The sequence below is a fragment of the Pteropus medius genome, unplaced genomic scaffold (assembly GCF_902729225.1).
Source record: "Pteropus medius unplaced genomic scaffold, Ma_sr-lr_union100, whole genome shotgun sequence".
In the NCBI taxonomy this organism is placed as follows: Eukaryota; Metazoa; Chordata; class Mammalia; order Chiroptera; family Pteropodidae; genus Pteropus; species Pteropus medius.
In genome coordinates, this window is record NW_024349799.1 from 5,656,993 (window position 1) to 5,683,418 (window position 26,426).

The 26,426-nt window shown below is 37.8% G+C and overlaps 2 pseudogenes; both read right to left on the reverse strand.

The window, feature by feature from the left end:
- Positions 1-5,223: 5,223 nt before the first annotated feature.
- On the reverse strand, positions 5,224-5,342 carry LOC120621194 (uncharacterized; annotated as a pseudogene).
- A 967-nt stretch (positions 5,343-6,309) lies between these two features.
- LOC120621220 (uncharacterized) lies at positions 6,310-6,428 on the reverse strand (annotated as a pseudogene).
- Between the last annotated feature and the right edge of the window lie 19,998 nt (positions 6,429-26,426).

Sequence of the window (26,426 nt, forward strand, 5' to 3'; positions counted from 1 at the left end):
TTGATGAAAGAAATTAAGAAGACATAAATAAATGAAAAGATATCCTTTGTTCACGAATAAGAAGAATTAATATTGTTAAAATGTCCATACTACCCAAAGTGATCTACATATTCAGTATGATCCTTATCAAAATCTAATGATATTTTTCACAGAAAGAGAAAAAAATTAAAATTTGTATGGAACCAAATGACCCAAAATAGTCAAAACAATACTGAGAAAGGAAAACTAAGCTGGAAGCATTACACTTCCTGATCTCAAACTATATTACAAAGCTATAGTAATCAAAACAGTATGGTACTGGCATAAAAACAGACACATAGGCCAATGGTACAGAATTGAGAGCTCAGAAATAAACCCATGAATATATGGTCAACTAATCTTCAAAAAGAGTGCCAAGATTACACAATGGGGAAAGGATAGTCTCTTCAATAAATAGTGTTGGGGAAACTGGATATCTACATACAAATGAGTGAAATTGGATCTTTATCTTATACAATACAAAAAAATTAACTTGAAAAGGATTAAAGACTTAAATGTAAGACCTGAAACCATAATACTCCTAGGGAAAAAAATAAGGAAAAAGCTCCCTGACACTGGTCTTGGCAGTGATTTTTTTTAATATGACACCAAAAGCAAAAGAAGCAATCAACAAAATGAAATGGCAACCTATGGAATGAAAGGAAATATTTGCAAACCACATATCTGATAAGGGATTAATATCCAAAATATATGAAGAACTCATACAACTAAATAGCAAAAAAACAAATAACCCAATTAAAAATGAGCAAAGGACTTGAGTAGACATTTTCTCAAAGAAGACATACAATTGGCCAACAGGTGTATGAAAAGATGTTCAACATTACCAGTTATCAGGGAAATGCAAATTGAAACCACGACGAAATATGTACCTCATACCTGTTAGAATGGCTATTATCGAAGAGCCAATAGCTAACAAGTGTTGGTGAGGATGTGAACAAAAGGGAACTCTTGTACATGGTTGGTTGGAAAGTAAATTGGTACAGCCATTATAGAAGACAGTATGGTGGTTCCTATATGATCCAGCAGTCCCACTTCTGGGTGTATATCTGAAGGATATATTACTATCTCAAAGAGATATCTGTACTCTCATGTTCATTGCAGCATTATTCACAATAGCCAACATATGGAAACAACCTAAGTGTCCATTGATGGATGAATGGATAAAGCAAATGTGAGATATATATATTTGCATGAATATTTATATTTTGGAAGAAGAATGTAATCCTGCCATTTGTGGCAACAGGAATGAACCAGGAGGTCATTCTAAGTGAAAATAAGTCAGACAGAGAATAACAAATACCGTATGATCTCATTTATATGTGGAATCTAAAAAAGCCAGACTCACAGAACCAGAGAGTAGAATGTTATTGCCAGAGAAGATGTTGGCCAAAGGGCACAAACTTGCAGTTTAAAATGAATAAATTATGGGGATCTAATGTGCAGCATGATGATGATAGTTAATAATACAGTATTGTATACTTGAAATTTGCTAAGAGCATATATCCTAAGTATTCTTATACTTAGTATAAAAAAAGATAATTATTTGAGGTGATGGATGTGTTAAGTAACTTAATTGTGGTAATCATTTCACAGTGTATGTGAATATAAAACATCACATTGTACACCTAAAAAAATTATCATACGACCTAAATATATACAATTTTACATGTAAATCAACCTCAATAAAGCTAGAAAAAGTAAAAACAAAATAAGAATAAAATGTCAAAAACCAAAAATTACTTGAAATTAATATTTCAAATTTTGAGCTTGAAAATCAAAATAGCTACTATATGAAAGAAATTTGACAAGTTTTCTCCAATTTGACAATTCTAAAACTTTACATGACATTACTAATATTTAATTGTGGTTCTGTAAAAACCACCTTGGATAATTAACTAAAAAAGATGCCATATTATTTTTTCTGGAATTTGTTATATTTGTATATTTGTGAGCTTTTAAAAATTAATAATTTGTTGTTACACACACTACCCAATGCCTTGACATTAATATAAACCATCCCAAACTCATTAGTAACCCTGGAGAAAGAGGAAAGAATCTTTGAATTAGCTGAGATTAAATTTCCAACATTTGCCAGATATTGTCTCTTGGTACCCCAAACCTTCCTTCTTCTTGTAATCTCTTCTCAGTATTGCAGGAGCAGGAAGCCTAAAAACTACTTTCACCAAACTCTCCTGTTCATAGCCTTGTTCAGCTTCAGTCAGTGAGAGGCAGTCAAGTGAGATTTGGAACGTGACTAGAAGCAGAAGCCATTATTGTTTCTCCAATATCAAGGGTACATGGGCTTCAGCAGACAGCAAAATTAAATTTTGTAGTGGCTTCTGAAATTCAGGTGTCCTCCTGAATTTCCTCTCCTTGGCCATGCAGGCAGCTGAGGTAGCTTTTAAATTTTCTGCAACTCCTTTATTTCCTCAGAGTATTAGTGGTTTTCCCTGACCATGGCTTCTCCAGCCCTTTACAAAGAGTTATAAACATCTTATTCCCTGTGTTAAATCCCCTTCTGCCTGAATCACCTACAGTGGTTTGTTTTCTTATGACATTCTGATTGATACACCTGATGAAATGGAAGCTTATAGTAGAAACTAAATACTATAGGAAAATAAACTTGTATTCCCTGAACACCTGAATTTGTGGTTGAGATATATACACACTCACTTCACCACAAGCAGCTGAATCGCTATTTAATAGCAGTGCCTCCTCCTCTATCTCCTGTCACTGCCATTCTGTTTCAGAGAGTAGATCCAATTAATCCTGAAATCCACATAGCCCCCAAAAGAGTGGGGCTCAGAAAACTTGCCAATTTCCACATCCTAGGTAAAACTATTTCAGAATATACAAAATTTTTATTCTTACTTGCTCTCATATCCTAAATTTGTCCTTACTCTTGGCCTCTGCCCACTTCCTAAGTCTGGTACCACATTCTTTCCATATTGTTTCATCTCTTCTCTTCTGCCCAACTATCCTGTTGCTATCACTAATCCAATTCCATACACTACTAAACAACTCTCCAATTTACCCCAGCATGCAGGTGTTGGAGGTAGAAAGACACGAAACAGTCCCTGCTCCAAGAAGCTTACAGAGTATTTTGAGGCACAATATGTTATTTCAATCCTGATGTTGCTAAAATGTTAATTACAAAGTACACCCTTTAAGAGACTCTGATAAAACATAGAATTAGTTGGCAACACTATAATCCATAGACTTAAAACTTGACTAGACTCTTGTATATCTGGTTAATTTAAAGCTTGTCCACTTGGCTACTAGCGAGCAGTTCTTAATGGGAAGAAGCTGCATTAGTTGGTTTATTATACATAGGGCAAGATCCAAGCTGTCGCTTTGTATCTGAATTTGATTCTTTTTTAAAAAAATTAATTAAGTAATTTTATGGTGACATTGGTTAATGAAATCCAATAAGTTTCAACTGTACACTTTAAAAGTAAGGCATGTATATATTTACACTGTGTATTCACCTCCCATAGTTAGGTTTCTTTCTGTCACCACATATTTGACCCCTTTACCCCATCTGCCTCTCCCTTCCCCTAAATTTGATTCTTAAAAGGTATCCAGGTGAAAGAATCTCTTTTCAGATAAAAGAGAAAAATTCCAAAAGAGAATGAACGTGATAGAGTCATAAATACTTATGTTAGCCTGAGGCAAGCAAACTTTATGTACTACTCTTTTTGAATATTTATTCATTCCAGGAGTGTTTTAAATTAGTGCTTTCATTCGAAGTCCCAAAGGCATTATGTTTTCAGCAAAACTAATAATCCCTTATAACACTAAAAGACTTATGTATGTTTTTCTTCTTATCTTGTTGTTTGAGAGAAGGAAGTCATAAAGCTAAGCATCTGGTTTTAGTATTAGGCTTCAAAGAAAGAGGTACTACCTTATTGCAGAGAACTGGTCTATTGAAATCCTTTTACTCTTTTATCACCTAACTCTAGTTGCACAGTGTAACTTGTAGATCACCTAAATAAGAAGGGGCAGACTTCTATAAAGGATGCTCCTTACTTGGTATGCTCATTGAGCTCTGAAAACTTGTTTGCAGAAGTCAGATTGAATCTAATTGGTTTAGGTACCTTTCTTTAACAAAAGGATTCTTAACTCCATGACATCAGCAAGATATCAAAAAGATAAGCTGAAAGTCACTGGGTCCATACAATGGAATGAATTATATATATTACTAGATCAGCATAAAGGTGTGTATTAAGACTCTTGATAAAGGTAACATAAACTAACTCGAATTAGCTTAAAACTACAGAGAGAATTTATATGGGTAAAGAGTTACCTCAGGCTGGACGGTAGCCAGGTTTCAGGAAGCAAATGGAATTGAGTACAGGGAAATTGTCAAGATTCTAGCCTTCTCATGTTCTGCTTCTCCTTGAACAATTTGATTTTTCTCTCCACAGACCATGTTTTGTGCTATAAAGTTTTATTTTTATTATTGTTACTGTGCTTTTGTTTGTTTTAAATTTGGTGAATCAAAAAGGCCTCTGGACAGATGCCTTGCAAATGCCAAAGTCTATGTTCACAAACATTTAAATTAATTAATATCACTTTTAAAAACTAAAAGAACTGTAGAAGGAGAGTTTGAGACCTTGCATATTAGTAAATACAGATTCAGTAGGGATGCATTTTGACAGCTTATCTTAATTACATATGGGAAAATTCTTTTAACATTCCCAGAAAATTATAGTATTTCAGATTATATAACTAATCAAAGGAATAAAAAATTGTACAGAAAGCATAGCTTCCGATTCGTAATGCATTAAACCAAATAAGCTACTAAGCTGATTTACCCCTATGAAAATAAATTAATCTTCATTTTTCATGAAGGGAAATTGCATGTATTATGTCTAGTAAATACTTTTCTATACAAAAGAATTTGAAATGATTGAGTTTTTTTGGTGAAATTCTTGAGGGAAGATCAAGTTTGTGGACTTTGATCAAGAAGATAGTATAGAACTTTATTATTGCACTGAACACACACATACACATACACAAAACAAGTAAAACTTGCTTATGTTGGTGCCAGGTAACTCATGCATCTCAAAGGTTATTTTAAATATTTAAAAAATTTTTTAGGTGAAGCAAACCTTGGTTGACCTCACAGATTGAAAGGACCTTATCAGCTTACAATCCCTTATTTTATGTTTTTATTTTTTATGCCTACAGCACCTAGTCTTCCTAGGTGGTCTCCCATCCAAGTACTAACCAGGCCCAACCATGCTTAGCTTCCGAGATCAAATGGGATTGGGCTTGTTCAGGGTAGCATGGCCATAGACAAAGGTGTTTTAATGATAATTACAAACTGTTAAGGTATGTGAGAAATATAGAGAACAGAGGAAAACTTTAAATTTGTCTAGTGATTTTGAATTTATTATAAAGATTGAAAAATAAGATAATATCATTTCAAAGTATTCTTTCTCTTAAGCTATAGTATGAAAATTCAGAAGAATTTTTATTTTGCTTTCTAATTTTTTAATTTAACATTTATTGAGCATTTATTGGGTACCAGACACTGGTCTATGTATATCTTTTTTTAAAATTACAGTTGACATTCAATATTATTTTATATTAGTTTCAGATGTATAGCATAGTGATTAGGCACACATAATTTATGAAATGTTCCCCTGATTAGTCTAGTACCTACCTGGCACTATACATATTTTTTACAATATTATTATTATTTAAGCCATTTTATTATTTATTAATTAATTAATTTCCTATCTATTTTCAATTACAATTGACATTCAGTATTATTTTATATTTATTTCTGGTATACAGCATAGTGATTAGAAATTTATATAATTTACAAAGCTTTCTAATTGTTAATTAGTGATTTTGGCTTGGGCACTTTTCAAACATTCTGTAAAATGTTTAAATAACAGTAAATATTTTTGCATAAAATTGGCAATTAGAACTTGATTAATATATAAATTTAGTTCAGTATAAATATAGCTATATGGAGTTTATCAAGTAAATCTCTCTGTAATACTCAGATGTATTTATTCACTTTAAAATTGAGCAAATTGGTTTATAAAGTTTTTGATATGAGAAAGTGAATTTATTTTATATTCTTACTACCCCCCAAAAAGACATCAAATTTTTCATTTTTTACTGACTTAATTACGTAACATCAAACACAAAACGAAATTAGTTTTTTGTTTTTTTTTTTTAGGCAAGGCAACCCTTGGTTAACCTCACAGATTGCAAGCACCTTGTCAACTTACAATCCCTTATTTCTTTTTATGCCTACAGTACCTGGTCTTCCTAGGTGGTTTCCCATGCAAGTACTAACCAGGCCCGACTTTGCTTAGCTTCCGAGATCAGATGGGATCAGGCTTATTCAGGGTAGCATGACCATAGACAGTTTTTTTCTAATAGATTATTCTATAAACATTTTTCCTATGTAGAAAATTTTCTTTGCCATCTGGAATAGAAGGTTAAAGGTACCCATACAAATGATGTGAATAGAACACCTCTTATTAAAACTTTGTGGATAGACTATTCCATTTGGAGAGAACATACAGAACCAGGAATTTGAAATCCCAAGCCAGGAATGACTTCCGTTATTGTCTTCCATTAATTATCTAGGAAGCCTTTTTGAGGCTACAAAAATTTGGTGATTAAACTAGAAGCCAATTATATCTCTCATCCATCAGTCAGAAAGATTAACCAGTGACTTTTAAATATACATTGTAAAAATCTGGATGGAAATTAGTCCTTTGGCAATTTATTTTATTTTGCTTTCATTATGTAACTTCGAATGCATACAAAAGAGTAGAAGTGACATGTGTAAATATAATGATAAAATGAGTGCCAGTTATCTACCACCCAATCTGAGAACTAGAACATTACCTTTGCCTTTGCAGCATGTACTTCTGTGTCCTATTCTGCTGCTCCACCTCTAAAGAGGTAACCACTATCCTGAATTTTGTGTATTTTACTATTTTAGTCTATTCAGGCTGCTATAACAAATTCCACAGCCTGGATGGCTTATTAACAACAGAAATTTGTTTCTCACAACAATGGAGAATGGAAATCTAAATTGAGACTACCCACACGGTCAGCTTCGGTGTCTGGTGAGAACCTGCCTCCCTGTTCATAGCCCTGTCTTCACAGTAACCTCACATGGTGGTAAGGTTTAGAGAGCTCTATTAGACTTCTTTTATGAGGGCACTAATTCCCTTAGTGAGGACTCTTCCTACATGACCTAATCACCACCTAAGGACTCTACTTTCTAATACCATCATAGTGGGCATTATGTTTCAACACGTGAATTTGTGGTGGGACATAAACATCTAGCCTAGAGCAATTACTCTCTTGCTTTTTAAAAATAATATAATCATGAGTGTATGTATTTCTAAGCAAAATATTATTTCGTTTTGTTTGTTAACTTTACACAGTTTTCTGTTACCGGCTTTTTTTCTCAGTGTTATGTTTCTAAGATTTATCCTAAGCTTATGTTCTAAGATTCATATGTTGTTCTGCATGTGTTTGAAGCAATGTTTTATGACCTACTTTTTCCACTCAATTCTTTTTTTTTTAAGCTACATCCTTGTTGCTGTGTATCTGTAGGACCTTGGACTTTCCCTCTCAGCCAGAGTTTTCTTACTTTAATACAGAAATAATAATAGTAACTACTATATAGGATTGCTGTGAGCACTAATAAATTATTGTTATACGTCCTTTTTCAAAAAAGTCTTCTGGTAGCTTATTGTTTGTTCTTTGTAGGTGCCCTAATTTCGTCTCTAGGATTTTTAAGGTCTTTACTTTTGGTGTTGTGCCATTTCATCATAATATGTCTAGGTATGGATTTTTCTTTATTTATTGTGCTTGATATATACTGTTCTTTACCTATGGATTTATCTTTAATCATCTCAGGAAAGTTCTTGGCCATTATCTTTTTCAATATTGCCTTTGTCCTCTTATTCTTTCCTTCTAGAACTCTGATTAGACATATGTTAAACCTTGTTCTACCCTCCATGTCTTTTAACCCCTCTTTCATATTTTCCATCTCCTGTACTCTCTGTGCTGCATTCTGGGTAATTTCCTCAGATATAACTTCTAGGTCACTAATCCCGAATTAGGTGGTTTTTATTCTGTTTTTAACACATTCACTGAAGTATTAATTTCAAAATCTATACCTGTATCTGTCGGGCCAAAAATTTCTGTTAGGTTCTTTTACTAATCTTTCTGGTTGTTTTAATAGTCTCTTGTTTTTAAACCTACTTTATTCCATATTTGATTTCTTTACGTGGTTCATAATAGGTTATTTAATAATCTATGTAAATGAGCATTCCAATTTCAATTCTTAAAAATTTATTGTTTTATTTGAAAAGATGCTCAACATCACTAGCTATTAGGAAAATGCAAATCAAAACCACAATGAGATACCACCATCTCACACCTGTTAGAATCCTCTCATCAACAGGACAAGTAATAACAAGTGTTAGAGAGGTTGTGGAGAAAATGGAACCCTCATACACTGCCTGTAGGAATGTAAATTGTACAGCCACCATGGAAACAGTATGGAGGTTCCTCAAAAAACTAAGAATAGAATTACCATATGACCCAACAATCCCTCTCCTGGGTAAAACACCTGAAAACATTTATCCACAAAGATATATGTACCCCGATGTTCATAGCAGCATTATTCACAGTGGCCAGGGCATGGAAGGAACCAAAGTGTCCTACAATAGATGATTGGCTAAAGCTGTGGTAAGTAAAATATTTTAAAAAAATTATGTATATATAGTATGAAAAAAATGAAAAAAATAAACTGGCATTTAATTTAAAAAAAAATAAAGAAGCTACGGTGCATATATACAATGGAATATTACTCACAGATGAAATACTGCCATTTGCGACAATATGGACGGACCTCGAGAAAATCATGCTAAGCGAAATAAGCCAGACAGAAAAAGTCGAAAATCACATGATATCACTTATATGTGGGATATAAACCTAAAAGCAACAAACGAATAGGACAAACAAACAGAGACTCATGAACATGGACTATATAGACCAGTAGTTTACCAGAGGGTAGGGGGTAGTGGAGGAGGGAAGGTGAACAGCGTAAGGGGGTCAAAAAAGGGGGTGGGGGTAGGATGAAGTGGGTAAAGGGGATCAAATATATGGTAGCTGAAAGAAACTGGGCTCTGGGTGGTAAACACACAATAGAATATACAGATGTCAAATTATAATGTACACCTGAAAATTATATAATTGTATTAACCAATGTTACCCCAATAAACCAATAAACTTAATTTAAAAATTTTATTGTTTGTTGTTTCTGTTGAGCCTAACTCATGGTGGCTTATGTGTTGGTGATTTTTTAAAATTGGGAGCTCAGTTTTATTCAACTTAACTTCTGGAAATCCCAAGGACCCAAAGTGGGAGTTACTTTCCTCCAGAGAGTATTTGCATTCGAATCTGAGGGGAGGTCTGGGATGCAACTGACTAACTGAGGATCTCTGAAACTCATTTTGCAAAACCAGGCTCAAAGCAGGAATCTCAGGTGTAATGCCCACACCTTGTAGTGTGCCTCCAAGCTTGTCCTGGGCTGGTACTGGCATTTGTGCATGCCAGCTCTGGCTTTTATGTTTGCTTATTGCTCCCTGTTCTAATTTGAGCTTACTTTTTTTTTTCTTTTTGATCTTTTTCCTGAAACTCCAGCAAAACTTTAAAATGCATGTTAGTTTTGATTCAAATCAGGATTTAATTGTCTCATAACTAATGGGTCCTTCAGGTTATCTAGCTTTCCAGGCTGCCAGAAATAGATGTCCACGCGGTATTTCTAGATGAGTAACAATTCTTGGATGAAAGTTCTGGAGGATTCTTCCTTCAGTATAATATTAAGTTTCTCCTTTCTACTGTCCCTGTCACAGAACTTAAGTTCTGTGCAGAAGGAACACTTAGTTGGAAGTTAGAGATGTGAATTATTGTCTATATTACCTTGGAAAAATTGCTTGTCCCGGATAAGTTATTTAACCTCTCTGTTTCTGTTTGTTGTACTATAAAATCAGGATATACTTACCACCATACCTACCCACAAATTGAAAGGATGAAATGAGAAACTGGGCTAAAACACACCTTGAAAAATAGATGGGAAACAAAATGTAATGATAATTGTAGCAGTTAACATTTATTGAGCACTTACTATGTTTGGCAATTTGCTAAGTCTTTATAAAGCTTTCATTGACTCCTTAGGACAACATTATATGATGAGTACTAATATTTGATTTAACAGTTGAAGAAACTGAGGCTCACAGAGATTAAAAGTGTAAGATGATGGTACCAGTATTTAGGAGCTCCTTATTTTCACCATGAATTGACCCAGTTCAGTTATTCTGATAAATGACAGAGAGTTCCTCAAGGTAAGTTAAGTACTGCTATATCTCAGTTTACTGGTTGATTTTCTCTCAAAAATGACATATTTTATAAGGATGCATGCCCTTCTCAAAATGCCTGCTATGTTAAAACCTCTACCCTGAAGAAGCGATGTGTTTTTGATAAAAGCAACTTTAGCTATGAACACTCCACCGCAATTTGTACAGCTGTGTAATCGAAACTACTAAAAGGCATATTAATATATTATTCTACTCACAGAACAGCAGTTTGATTCCTATGACTTCTTGGCACATCTGTTTGGGATATAAATCCTAAGCAGACTGAGCAGTCACTTTCTAAATCTTCAAAATGCTTTACTAAGCAAAGTCTTTAGTGTGGTTAAGGGAAGAAAAAATTAATAGACTCCCAAGTGAGTGGAGTGGTCTGGCTCATTGCAGAGTGTGTAGGGCAGGTGCAGGCAGGACTGGGTACCTGAAGAAGGTGCACTTTGAGGTAGAGGATAGCGCACAATCCTACAAGCACCAGAAGGTGAACTCTCTTGCCAACTTGAGATAATTAGAGAGGGTCTTTGGGGAATGAATGGCCCATGTTTGCAATGTGTTTAATTTTTTGTTATAGGCAAGAGTTCAAATTACATTTAAGTGGGCTTGCGTAGAGATACCACTTATTACTGGCCTGCTCACACCTCTTTCTAGTAAAATCCCTACCCACTGACCTTACTGAGTTTTCAGTAAGCCACGTGACCATGACCACAACTAATTGGACACCTGGTCCAAGGGAGCGGCCATAAACTATATCCAGTGACCTATGCCTCATGTACTTTGATTTAAAAAGAAAAGCAGAAAAAGTAAAAGCATCTCTCTTGGGAACCTACAATAAGAGACACAAAGGGAAGCTACAGTTTTGATATGTGCTGAAACTGGAAGGCCATAGAAGGGCAGAGGGTAGAGTAGCTACTTTTGCAGCCAGGTGCAAGATGAGTAAGCTGAGAAGACTGGTCCAGTGAGAGAGGTACAGATTCACTTAGAGGTCAAAAAGCCCTGAGAGAGATGAGGGTGACTGTTCCCTAGTGCTACTGCTACAGTTTCATCCCTTCCTGAGGCCTTGTGGGTTAGTTTACTTAGGTTTTAGTGCACACATATCTTTTCTATAAACACTCCTTTTGACTTGTCTCTAATTAATGAGTAACTTGTCTCTAGTAACTTGACTCAATCTGTGTTTCTTGCAACCGCAGTAACCCAGTGTGGATCACACAGTTCATGACAATTCTATTTAAAGCTGCTCTGGGTGTTAATACGTAGACTACCTTTAAAAGTGCCCTACCTGTTTCCTGTTTTAGTAAGATCCTGCATTGCAAGTGGCAGAAAACCACATCAAACTGACGTAAAAGTGGGATTTTATTGGAAGGACTTAAGGAAGGAGAAGGAAAAGGATGCTCCTGGGCCTCAGGGACAACTGGAATGAAGGACTCAAACCCTATTAGAACTCCAGCTCTATCTCTTGTCTCTGCTTTTCTCTCTCTATTTTTTTATCCTTTCTTTTTGCTAAAGACTAACTTCCTCTACATGATAGAAAACATGGCCTCAGAGCATCCCAATTTTCTATAAAGACTGTATGGCTTTGCATTAGAAAGCATGGGCCCAAGTCAGGTGGGCTGATTTTGAATCTGAATTTAGCCATCAAACTAGCAAGGAGAGCTTGACCTTAAGCTCAACCTTGAGCTTAAGCCTGTTTCCTCCTCTATAAAATGGAGATTAAAAATAGGTGCCTACCTCCTAGTGTTGTGAAGATTATATGTGATAATGTATGTAAAACATTTAGCTCAGCATCTGGCACTCAATTAAGTTAATACTTATTATTATTTCTCTGCCAAATGCAAAACCAGAAAAAGGCTTTTTCTTTGAGAATGTAAATCTTAGCCTATTGATATAAATAAATTTAAAAGAAAAAGGGACATAAGGCCTTTTGTGAATTTCTCCATTAGCAAGTTGCAGGAGGTGAATTGCAAGGGACCAGGCAGAAAAGTAAGGCTTGCAGGATCTGATAGTTGACTCTGATAGCAGCTCCTTTTAACTGTCACTGGAGGGTGCTAACAGGCCTGGGGATGCTCAGTAGGACCTCGCTTTAAAACTCACTGCTAACCAAGGCACAACCAGTCATGGCCACCGGAGGGTGCCAGATTGTCAGGTTAGGGAGCTGGCCCATGCAACTTCACTGGCTGAGGAAACTGTCCATGGAGAACTAGCTGAGGGGGAAAAGGAAGAGGGCCAATAAAGAACTGTGTGCCTTTCTGGCGTATTGGAGGTGCCATACCAGGTTGGGACCCTGGAAACCTGGGACGAGAAAACCCAAGAGCCTCAGGAAATCTCTGCATGGGCTTGGTCTAGTTTGAAGTCTCAAACAACCGTGTCTCAAAGAGAGTGGCTGGAGAAGCAGAGAACTGTTAAAACATCAAGACAAGAGAGTTGGAAGAAATTAAGAATCAGATTTGAGTTGAAGAACCTACACAGAAGTCAGGCAAGGCCAAGTGAGCAAAATAAAGATGGAGCCTAGAGATATGACACAAGGCAGATTGCCAGAGCATGCAGGCTGCCATCTGAGAGGGGTCTGCTGAAAGTATCAAACCAGTTCAGATTAAACTGTAAAATGATTATTTCAGTCTTAAACTAAACTCTACTAGTTAACTTAATCATGCTCTAAGTTAACAAATATTAAAGCACAAAGTTGTTTAATATGCAATGATCCAATATGTAATGGTCTAAACTGCAGTTCTTTGTGCAACTCCAGAAAATTCATTATGGCATAAAGTTGTAGGAAAAAAAGAAAGCACTACTAGTTAGAAGTCCAGAGGCAATTTAAAAAATAATATTTATTGCATTTCAAAAATATGGAAAATATAAGAAAGTATAAAAACTAAAACTAAAAATGATTTGTACTCCCAGAATTTTAGTTGGTCTTTTAATATTATTTTAAATATATAGTTTATGATTGTATTCATTTTGGTATTGTGTCTTTTACATCTACCATCATTTCACAAGTATATCTATACACAAAATTATTTTTAATGACTGGATATGGGAATTTCATGTGGATGTATCATAAATTACTTGAACACTTCCACTATTATTAAGTATTTAGGTTGTTTTCAATTTTAAACTACACTATGATAAATATCTTTTGTGCATAAAACTGTGTCCACATTTCTTTTTTTCACACATTTTTTTGTGTTCACATTTTTGATTATTTCCTTAGAAGCTATTCCTGAAAATAAGTTATTGGTTCAAAGAGCGTTAGGGTTTAAGACTCCTGATATGTAAGTCAAATTGTTTTACAGAAAATTTGGTCAAATCTGCATTTCTCTGCATTCTCACCAGCATTGAATGTAATCTACTTAAGTTGATGTTAACATCTTCGATAAATAATACTAATAAAACTGTAGATTTTTTATATATTTTTAGCCATTAGCATTTCATCTGTTGTGAATTGTCTGTTTATGTCTTTTACCTAGTCTTCTTCATGTATATCACAGTATTTTTTAAAAATTTATGTTACTTTATTTTTTATCCTTATTGAAATAGACAATTAGTTGTTTGCGTTTACATTGTACAATTCAATGAGGTTTTTTTTTCAATTAAAGTTGGCATACCATAATATACCAGTTTCTGTTAAATAGCATAGTGATCAGAGATCCACATAACTTGCAAAGTGATCACCCCACTAAATCTAGTAACTTTCTTCCCCCTTACATATTTATTATGACATTATTAACCATCTTCCCCATGCTACACTCTACATTTCCATGTCTATTCTGCAACTATCCATTAATACCTCTTAATCCCTTTGCCTTTTTTTGGTCCCCCAATCTCCCTCCTATCTAAATATTCTTGTATCTATGAGTTTATTTCCGCTTTTGTTGTTGTTGTTGTTGATTTTGTTCTTTAGATTCCTCATGTATGTGAAATCATGTGATTTTTGTCTTTCTCTGTCTATTCAGCACAATACCTTCTAGGTCCATCAGAGCAATATTTTTTTCCATCGCCTTCCTTTTAGTCTGTGTGTGTCTTTTAATCTGAAGTGAGTCTCTTGTAGGCAGCATATGTAGAGGTCTTGTATTCTTATCCATTCAGCCATTCTATCTATTGGTTGGAGCACTTAATTCTTTTCCATTTGAGGTACTTGTTGATAGAAATATAGTTATTACCGTTCTTCATTCCTGTTTTTGATGCATGTTTTTTCTTCTTAAAGAAGTCCCTCCAACATTTCCTGTAATACTGGCTTGGTGATGATAAATTCCTTTAGCTTATTTTTGCCTGGGAAGCTCTCTTTATCTGTCTTTTAATTCTAATTGATAGCTTTGCTGGATAAAGTATTCTTGGTTGTAGATTCTGGGTTTTCATTTTGTGCCAACCCCTTCTGTCCTGCACAGTTTCTTTTGAGAAATCAGCTACCAGTCTTATGGGTGCTCCCTTGTAGGTAACTAACTGCTCTTCTCTTGCTACTTTTAAGATTCTCTCTTTGTATTTAACCTTTGGCATTTTAATTTTGTTGTGTCTTGGTGTGGGCATCTTTGGGTTCCTGATTTTTGGAACTCTCTGAGCTTTCTGGAGTTGTATGTCTATTTCCTTCACCAGGGTAGGGAAGTTTTCCATCATTATTTCTTCAAATAGCTCTTCAATATCTTGTTTTCCTTCAGGTGCCCCATGACACCAATATTTTTACATTTAACAGTGTCCCATAGGCTCCTTAAATTATTATTATAGTTTTAGTTCCCATTCTGATTGAGTGTCCTTGGCTTTCCCATCCTCTAGATAGGGCATTTGATCCTCCTTTTTATTCACTTTGTTTATTCCATTTAATATACTTCTCATTTCAGATAATGTGTTCTTCATTTCAGACTGGTTCCCTTTTATAACTTCCATTTCTATTTTTATGTTTTTTATCTCTTTGTTGAAGTTCTCGCTGAATTCATCTACACTTCCCATAAGTTCATTGAGCATCTTTATAACCAGTGTTTTGAACTCTGCATCTGTTAGATTGCTCGACTCCATTATTTCTGGATCTCTGTTCTGTTCTCTCATATGGTTTCTGCTTCTTTGTCTTCCCATTTTTGGCTGCCTTCCTGTGTGTGTCTGTTTCTATGTACTAAGCAAAGCTCTTAAGTTTCCCAGTCTTATTAGTGTGGCTTTGTGTGGTAGGTGTCCATTGGCACAGTCCTGAGAGGGGTTCAGCCGCAGGCCAAACTTAGCCCAAGCCTCTACCCCACCGGGGCCACCTGTTAAGATTCAGCAAGCAATCCACAGATGCTGTGCTTATAGTTGCCTCAAAAGGCCATACCAGAAACCAAGGCCAGCTGCCACCAGTGTGAGTCCACACTGCTCAGTAAAGGGTCACCTGACTAAGCGAGGACACACCTGGATGTGGCTTGGGTGGTGCCGGGAGTTGGGGGAGGCGGAGTTTCAGGAAATCCTCTGGGTGGAGTGACCTCTGTTATCCAGTTTGATGACGTCTTGGCTATGGCGGCGCTGTGACCCACACACTGGGAACGGGGAGGGCTCAACAGAGAAACAATAGATACCGCCGGCATTTATGTCTCGGAGATATCCTTACCTCTGGCCCTCACTCCAACAACTCAGTGTTCTCTTGTAAGTCCTTGGTGCCTCTCTGAGCAACAGACCAGGTGCTGGTGCACAGAACAAGTGAGTCCGTCACCATGAAAGTCCGCTTGCTGACATGGCCCCTTTAAGAGGCGTCTGCAGCTGCCAGCTGCTGCCGCCAGCTGCCGCCACCACAAACTCAGGCCCACTCAGCTGCTCCGGACCGGGCAGCCTTGTGTCCTCACCCCATCCTACCTTCTGCTGTTGCAGGGCAATTTCTTGGATTTCTCCCTAGTTGTATGGCTTGTTCATCTAGATCCCAGGCGATTTTTCCTTGCTGTTTGCTCCTTGTTTCTGTCACAACTTTGATTTGGTCGCCAGAGGGATGAACTGAGCCTCTATCATCTACGTTATTTTTTCCGCCTTATATCACAGTATTTTTATTATGAATTTATTTAAATGCGGTAGCCTCATGTCAGATGGGAAAGAAACCAGCTAAACCAGAGCAAGCTGCCTGACCCCTTGAGTCCATCATTGTTTTGGTCTGAAAGCTGGAACCCGCAAACTTTTGTTCCACTGGGATGTGAAACATTCCTTCATGAGCCTACAGACAGGCTACCCCATGGGCTGAGATCTGGTGACTATTCGGCGGGGTAGATGGTACCTCTTTGGACCAGGCATTGATGGATAAAGTAGCCTGCTCTTCCTCAGACAAGCCCAGCCATCCAGCCTGCTAATAATATTGGAGCAAATAGAAAATGCCAACTGGTCAAGTTGAAACATACTTCACTTTATTTGGCCAACTGTTTGGTTTAATTAAGCAGACAAATTTCCAGACATATTTGTCTCAGTTGTTATTTTAAATTTAACAATGAATCTTAATTCAGTCCTTTTAAATGATGACAAAGGAATGGAATTGCAATTTACTTATTTTACTAAAAATCTTTCTATTAATATAAATAGTTTTATCTCTATAAAGAAATGAGACAAAACCATGGTCAACCATCATATTTATTAGGTCATCATGGTAAATAGCATAGTGCAGGGCTAGGAATTAGTAACCTGCTCCCAATGTAATGTTTATATTAACTTTTCCTCTACCCACCCACCTTTGCTTTCTCAGGTAAAAGTAGAGTCCATTACATCTCAATGATATGAATTATTACATTGTTACAAGGGGACATTTTTGTATGTGGGGGTGACATGCTATGTAACTACGCCTTCAGTAGATTTATGTTTTGAGTTGCTTTACAAGTTGTACTGGCAGATTTGCCATGATTTATCAACATTCTGCCATTAGGGTCTATATTAGTTAGAGTTCCTCAATTGTATGCAACAGAAACAGACTGGAAAATTTGAGGAGAAATAAATGTTTTAGAAGGATAACAGGTAGCTGATGGAATTAATGAGAAAGCTGGGGGATCTTCTTAGAGAAGGATGGGAACTAGGACTCTAGAAGCTTAGGTGGCAGAAGTCCTTGACAGTCCTAGGACATAGCTGCTGAGACAATGGGTGCTAACCACATTTTCAGTGTCTAGATCACATCATTTAAGAATCACATCCCAGGAGAGTTTGTTTGCCTAGATCCTTGGCTATGGGAGAACAAGGCAGTTTGATTTATAGTCCCATCAAGACTCTACACAGTGGGGGAAGGAAGTTTCCCAATTAGAGTGCTCTTACCAAAACAAGCCTTGTGTAGTATTGGGGCTCTAAGCCTAACTGTGCAAAGTTTCTCAAGTGGGTGTCCTAGGGACTCTTATTCTCCTTCAGTAGCATCTGCAGCTCTCCTAAGGTCGACTTTTTAATCCTCACCACTTCTCCAGGTCCCTAGGACCACCACATGTCACTGTCCTCCACCAATGGGACCCTGGATGTAATGAGAAGGTTTCCTACAATTATAACTTTTATTGCCAATGGGCAAGACATTTTGTCTATGAAGAATATTTTTGTCTTTAGGCCCCTCTAATGCCTTGTGGATCTTTCAGATTTTAGTTATCCAAGTGAGTTCTGCGAGTGAGATATTTGATTGTATTCCTCATACCCAAGAATACATCTCCCTCTGAGGCCACCCGTATCCTAACCTGAGGCATATTTATCTTCTTATTCTAACCCAAATCAGGGTGAACTCTCTTCTTGATCACGCTATCTCCTATTCAAAGGTTGTCCCAGGCTTATCTCCCTTCTCAGTGTGTCAGGGATTATATTAGTCCCTTCTCAGTGTGTCAGGGATTATATTAGTCCTAAAGTCTCTCATGAAATGAGGGCTCCTGGTCATCTCCCCTCATGTCCCAGAAACATATAAATGAGGTCTCTAATATGACAGAGTTTAAGTGTTGGCTTGTGATAGGGTGTGCAAGGTATGTACTAATAAGAGGCTCTGTATTGTGCTTGGGAGCTAAACTTAGATCACAAGCCAGGGTACATGATGGGGGTTGGGATCATCTCAATGGAGATGAATTGCTTGGAACTCCAGTTTGAGTCCTGTAGCAACAAGAAGCAACTGATTTGCTCTCCACCACATATGGAGCCATTATGAAAAGAATCAGCTACTATGGGAGTAAGGTCAAGAGCACAGAAGACTCACAGGGCTGAGGAATATGTGTTACTGGCATTAAGACTAAATGTGCTTTCCCACAGAAATATTGGTCAGGGTCTTTAGTATTATTAGTACAATATTTTAGGTACATTAGTGTTCTGTAAACTTTTGTGGGCTGGCTTTTGGGCAGAGCCACCATTTGTAATATCGTTTCTATAGGAAAACTTCTTCCCAGATGCAGACAATTGACCAAAAAATAAACAAATAAGTGGGGAATTGTCTATTTTGAGGCTTTTCACCAGTAAACACAATATATTCCTAGACTTTCACAGTCAGTCAAACTGAACCTATAGCCTTGCTGTCTAAGATATTGGCTCTGAGCCTAGAAGCCCTCCTCTGCCCCTCTGTCGTCTCTCTGCTGAACATTTTGACTGAATTCCTCCTAGCCTCAAGAGTCCATCAACCAGTGCTGCTTCTATCCCCAGATCAACCTGCAGGCATTCCACTAAGGTTAAAACTGAGTACCTCTAATTCTAAAATTTAAAATTGAAACATTTCAGAATTATAAAAGGGTATAGAGAATAATGAATGTTCGTGTACTCATTTTCAAAAATAGAACATCACCTATATCGTTGAAGCACCCATAGCTTGTCCCTGGTCTCATCTCATCTCCCTCCTATTCCAGAAGGAATCACTTTCCTGAATTCAGTGATTATTATGGCCATGTAAATGCCCTACCAGTCTATACTCTTACTCTGGGCTTCCCCTCTGCTAAAGTGTTAGAGCTATAGATGGTGGGGAAGGAATCAGTCCAGAGAATATACATCAGGTAATCCTGGCCCTAATCCAAGTATTTGGGATGGGGACTCAACCCATGTTGCAGAGATGTCATTTTAGGAAATGGAGAAAACACTCAATATGTGTCAGGCCCATATTCAGGAAAGATGTGGGGAAGGCAGGCCAAAAAGAATCAGGATGGTGTCTTGCGAGCTGGATTTGTCTAGCCTGGTCTATGTCTGGCAAGCGTGGCATAAAGGCCAGGAAATTGATAATCATAGAAAAGGGTGGCAAGAGTGGAAAAGTCTCATCAGAGAGACCACCTCTGGGAGTTCAACATTTCTAGGCTGCGGAAACAGGGAAATAAGAAATCAGAAGTCCATTCAGTCAATCAGTCATTCATCCAACAAATTAATCCCTGTCTAGGTCACAGTGTGTTCAGCATTAGAGGGGAAGAATATAAACAAGAACAAAAAATGGTCCCTGTTCTGAAGAAACTCAGAAGAGGAGAAGATATATAAAAATACTTACAATATAACGTGGTAAGTTAGAAGAGAGGTTTGACAGGGCTCAGGACGCAAGCTGGGTCAGCATCAGTTCCACGCACTGGTTGTTAGTTTAATAATCCAGGGTACAGCTTCTAAAGGAGGTAGCAGAGGGTTTGGTGGCATAGCGAGTATTGAAGAGATGTTCTGGGGCAAAGGAAGGGGTCGAGGTGGGAGGTCAGAAATTCACATTTAGTGGATGAAGAGGAATCTGGGAGCAGATAGACGGAATAGGATCAAGCACTGGATAGATGGGGCACCTGTCACCATGTGCCTATAAGCTGCCATTTTAGAAACCAACTTCCTTACATCATCATTTAGAACCTGCAAGCCACTCTAATCCCCATACTTCTTTGTAATTCTGTCTCTTTATCCCACCAGACATGTCTCTTTGTGTCCTATAGGAACCTGTCTATTGGTGAACAAATTCCCCTACTTCCTCAACTTCTTCATAGAACTATCTATAGTAGATACCTTTTGGAGGATCTTCCTAGCTCACAAAGACCTTCATAGCACCTCTCCTCACTCACAATGGTGGGCTTGTAGCTACCATCTTGTTTAATGTGTCCAAGATACCCTTGGATACTGCCTTCAACCCTCCACTCCCTACTGGCCACAGATAGCTAGAGTTGATTTCTGTTACATGCAACCAAAGACCTAGCAAATCTCCTGCCACCTTATAGCCTGAAATGAAACTTGGCTTTCCCCTGAGGTTACCACTTCCCTTGCAGTCCTTTCAAGTAGAACCTATTTATTCCTCCATGCCCCACATACAGAGAGACACTAGCAACATTCTTTAGCTCCTTAATACTTTTCTAAGCAGTTTCTCCTTTATTCTAGTACAAAAAACTTCTGCCCCATGAGGTCCACACCATTAAACTAGTCATTTTCTCTCTTGTCATCTACCAACCTGGTTATTAAGTGCCTGGCTCATTTCTTCATTCTGTAGGGATTTCGCTGACTCTGTGAACCACCAACTCAATGACCCAGCTTCTTCTTAGTTCTTTGACCTTTCAAACTCAGCATCTTCACTTCCAGCCCACTTCAATGTCCTCCTATGGCCACTGGAACAGTTCTACCCTAGAAAACATAAATTCTTTATCACTATAACTACTCATCCAGGTCTCTCCTCTGACACAGTCTGACGCTTTGAGGCCTATACAATTTTTCAACTGTGTGCTCAGCCCACTGGGCAAATCTTTTTACTTGTTTCCTGTCAGCTTTCCATTTCATCCCCTGCAGTCATTACAAACTTTCACTACTCTTTCCAAGCTCTATACAGTCAGGTGAAACTCTCTGTTTGCTTATTAATTTATTTACTAATATTATTCAACGAATGTTTATCACACATCTACTGTGTGCCAGGTACTGTGGATACAATGGCACAGCTTTGCCATTGAGGAACTTACAATCAAGAAGGAGGTGAATGCAGTAACCACACACGTAAACATAATTATGAACCACAGTAAGACCTGGGGGAAGTGGGAAGGGACATTTCAGGGAGAAGAAACTACATGAGCAGAACACTGAGGCAGAACGGAATGTGGTTTGAGGAAATGAAACAAAAAGGCTTATATAGTTGAAAACAGAAAATTAGAAAGAGTGGAGCAAGGTGAGGCTGAGTAAGGGGAGTGACAGGATAAGATCTGCATTTTGAAAAGACCACTGGCAAGGAATGAATATGGAGCCCAGGGGCTTTTTTAGGACAGTAAAACTGTTCTTCATGACACTGTAATGGTTGATACGACACTGTAATGGTAGATACACGAAAATACACACTTGTCAAAACCCATAAACTGTATAACACAAAGAGTGAACCCTGATATGAAGTATATGCTTTAGTTAATAATAATGCATTAACATTGGTTCATCAATTGTAACAAATGTACCACACTAATGCAGGGTATTAATAATAGGAGAAACTGGGAGTAGAGTAGGGAGAGGATATAAGGGAACTCTCTGTACTATGTGCTCAACTTTTTGTAAACCTAAAACTGCTTTAAAAATATAGTCCACTAATTAATAAAAAAGTAGAGGAAGGGGGCGACCACTGGCTGCTGTGAGGAAAACAGATCGGAGGCAGAGGAAATGCAGGCATGCCATTACAAAGCTGTCTTAGAAGTTCAGGCAGAAGAGAAGATGGTAGCTGAGACCACAGTGGTTATGAAGAAAAAGGAAAAGTGGATAGAAGTTGGCATTGACAAGACTTGATAGAGGACTAGACATGGGTTAGAGATTAAGAGCCACTGAGGTTTCTGGCTTGCCCTACTTGATGATTAAATGATGTCTATCAACAGTCAGTTCAGAGGATCTAGGACAATTTTATCAACACCATCACTACATACTAGGAAACTTGAACGCGCAGATTCTCAGCATGCATGTAAATATGATGCTCACACAAAAGACATTTCGTTGCCTGCTTTTCAGCACTGACCATGATCATTCTCTACCAGACCTCATTTGAAAAAGAAGTCATCCCATGAGTCCCATTTTTGCTTCAACCACTAATTGAAGTAGACAAGGTTACTTGACTTTTCTGTGCCTTAGTATTTACACCAGTAACATGAGAATGCTGAAGCAGATGGCCTCTAAATGGTGGTTTAAAGTGGGGAGTCTTCCAGATACTGAAGTATTTTTCGTACCTGGCTCTTCCCAACCTTTGGGCTTTCACAGTGAGTGCTAATACATCCAATTTGTTGGTCGGTGCTCTCCTGCTCCTGGCAGAGCTACAGGCCCTGGATTCCTGCTTCTGTGTTTCAGGACCATGACTAGGGACTGCATGAATAACCGTAACCCCAAGTAACTCCAGACCAGTACCAAATACTTCTCTCCAAATCAGGTTTTGGACACACTACCAGATGGTCTCAGATGAAACTTAGTTCTCTGTGTGTTTTTATTTCAAAATCGAACCTATCTTCAGACAACAGAACAAATGTGCCAACATCCTGTTCCAAAAACCAAAATACCCAAACTCCTAGGAATTACCGGCCCTTTAGTCAACCTGCCTCCTAGAGAATGCTGTTACCATTCAACATCCCTGGGAACTTAGCTCCTTTCTAGCCACACTAGGAACAACACAACACTCATAGCCAACTGAGCTATGCCAGCTTTGTTGCTAACCCGCAGTCAACAGTGTAGGGGACTATCTCTCATTCTGACTTTCTCCACATAAACTCCTATCTATGGTTTGCAGCAGGGGAACTCAAGGTCATGTGCTATAGTTGTGCTATGATGGCTTTCCATACCATGGCTCATCTAAAATGCTTCATCAAGAACTGCCTGAGGCAAACGCAATGACCCTGAATCTGGTATAAGGGCCAACGCTATGTTGAAACTTATGGCACATAAGCCCAGACCAAGGACTGTCCCAGAGAATCCAAAGGCCTTTTGCTGGTGCCACTTTCTTCCAGCCAATTCTGTGAAGCAAACCTCAGGGAAACTGCCACTGATTTACTCCTACCTAAGGCTCTGATACCTTCCTACAAGGAAGTTGGCAGTTTCCCTAAGCCTCACTCTGGTCATCACTCAAGTGATGAACACAGCCCTATACTATGTTCAAAACCACCCCCGCTCTCTGCCCTGCTTTCTACTGAGTCCTTGAATCAAACAAGTGCCTTCTAACTTTCCATCTCATGAATTAGAGAGTTCCCTGTGGATGAAGTCCTTCTACATTTGTTATTTTTATTATATAAGTTTAAGGCATACAACATATAATTCAATGTGTATAAATCTGTATACACTGCAAAGTGATCATCCTCAAAATTTTAGTTACCATCTCCATCACCGTGCAATTGACCTTCTTGTCCACTTTTGCCCATCACGTAAAGACGTTTAGACTACTGCTCTGGAATGTAAGGTTTATTCCCCTATGGTAAACATGTCAATTCTATATAATGTCTGTTACACTGTTATTTCCTCCTTCTAAGTGAAGCATATTTATTTGAGTTAAACTTCAAGTTGCTGGCCAGCCAATGTATTAATTGTCCTTGGTCAAATGCCAACTATTAGTCCAATCAGCTTTGCCTGGACGTCGGGGGAGAAGGAGGGTCATTTGGTAATAAACATGACAGCCTATTGCTGCTGCTTCTGAAAGCAGCCAGTTCATGGAGTGTCTAGCAACTGATCCCAAAGCCTGATTAGAACAAATCAGCTAAGGCAATCAGAATGCCCCTGAAGCACTTTTGTGATTTTCTGAGTAATGTCTCTCTCTCTCTCTTCCTCTCTCTTGCTCCCTCTCTCTCTCTCTCTCTCTCTGTGTCTGTCTAGACAATAAACTACATGGGAGCATGTAGTAGTTAATAGGTACTTTTCAAAATAATAAATGAATAAAGCTGAAAGGCTGTGGGGTTAAGAGAAGTTGGGGGAGTCAGGAGGGGACTAGAATGCGTCAAAGGTTTGACTAAGTCAAGTTATGAGTAAGCCATGTTATGAGTAAGCAGAACCTATGATTCAGAAAACACACACACAGTAGATGGTAAGAAAGCCAGGCAGTAGTGCGTGGAGAGTGGCAGACACACAGGGAGTAGCTGAGTCACTTACGAGTGAAAATTCACAAAAAATCTGTGGCTGAGGTCTTGGAACTGCCTTGAATCCATTCCTGTTCTTCAGGACCCTGATTGCTCATTCTTCCCTGAGTTTCCGTGAATAGCTATCTTTACAATAAACCATTTATTATTAGCTTGAGTGTGTTACCACTTCATGGGAGTCTCAGCTTTGAGGAGCCCTAGGACAACACATGAGCTTCAAGGAATTATTTTTCCCATGAAGCACATTATCTCTTTCTGTGAATAGAATAGTGGCCCGCACATGGAGATGTCCTCACATGCTTGAATTCAGAGTGGAGACACGGCTTAGGCTCAATCTAGAATTCCTGCCATACCTATCTTTTTTTTTTTTACCCCACATTTTAAAACGTTTTTCTTAGTACTCTTGAGCAAGGGCAACCAGATTTGCTTGGCCACATCTGCATTTGAAAATCAAAGATTAGAAAGAAAAATATATTACTTTTGAATAATATTTATGAATTGTGAATATCATTTTCATTACATCATGATCAATAATTACTGCTTAATTATTGTGAGTAATCACTCAGGTAATTGGACAGCTGTACTGTCAGTTATCCCTGTGGTCCTGATTCCTTTTCAGTGCCTATATATATTGGTTTTCTATTGCTGCCGTAATGCATCTTTGGTGGCTTAAAACAACACAAATATCTTAAAGTTCTGTAGGTTAGAAATTTGACAAGGGCCTCAGTAAGCTAAAATCAAGATATCAGCTGGGCTTCGTTCCCTTGCAGAGGCTCTAGGGAAGAATCTGTTTTCTAGCCTTTTTCAGCTTCTACAGAATGCCTGCATTCATTGGCTCACGGTAGCCTTCTTCCATTCAAAGCCAACAATGACAAGTTTAGTCCTCCTTACATCACTTCTGTCTGATCCTCCTTTATAGTCACATCTCCCTCTGGGTGACCTCAGCTGGGAAAAGTTTGCTGTTTCTAAAGACTCAGTGATTATGTGGGGGCCACCTGGGTTTCCAGAATAATCTCCTCATCTCAAGATTCTTAACCTTAATTACATCTGTAAAATCCCTTTTGCTACGTAAAGTAATATGTTCACAGGTTACAGGGATTAGGACATGGACATTTAGGGGGAGCAGTTATTCTGTGATAACATGCTACAGTTACAAATCCTCTTATGTTCTTATAAGAACATCCAGAGTCAAGATAGCAGTCAAGTATGTCCAAAAGTCCGAGTAGATTGCTAGATGGAAGGAACCTTACAATAAGAAGTAAGGTATGGCTTTGTTCATTACAGGTCAGCAGAAAGGAAAGAGAATTACCACTTATTTATTGATTGCCATTAGCTTCAATGTGTCAGGCATAATGATATCTATATCTATATCTATCTATATAGAAATAGATAGATAGATATAGATATGTAATCAGTTAACGTTCACAAAAACGGTTTCCAATATATATTGTCTCCATTTTATAGTTGGGGAAACGGAGGCTCAGAGTAGTTAAATAATTTGTGTAAAGTCACATAGCTGATAGGTGGTGAAGCTGGAGTTCAAACTAAATTTATCAGGCACTAAAACCCATGCATTTTCCACTAAGTCATATGGCCTCCCAAATTTTCTGTGGAACTTAGTTCATTTATATAAAAATTGATACACCACCAGGACTCCTTAAAGATGTACTTGGCATTACACATTTAAAACATGGTCCCAAGATAGAATGCTTTCTCTATTTCCTCACTACAGTGTATAAAACTGGGAAGACTGCTAGACACACGAAATATTTTTCTCAGAAAGAGACCATGGATAATCCTGCCATTTTATTCACCAGGAAGGCTGTGGACCTAAGAACTGCCCATGGGGATTTACTAATCAGATCCATGCTCCAATCAAGGCCTCTCTTTCCTTTTTCTATCAATTACACTCAGATAAACCTGTGACCAAGAAGCTAGCAAAGACAGCCCTAAAATACTTTTCCAGAGAACCTTGTCAAGTCTCACCCCCTAACCATCTAGTTACTATTACCAGCAAGATTACAGACCAGGCTCA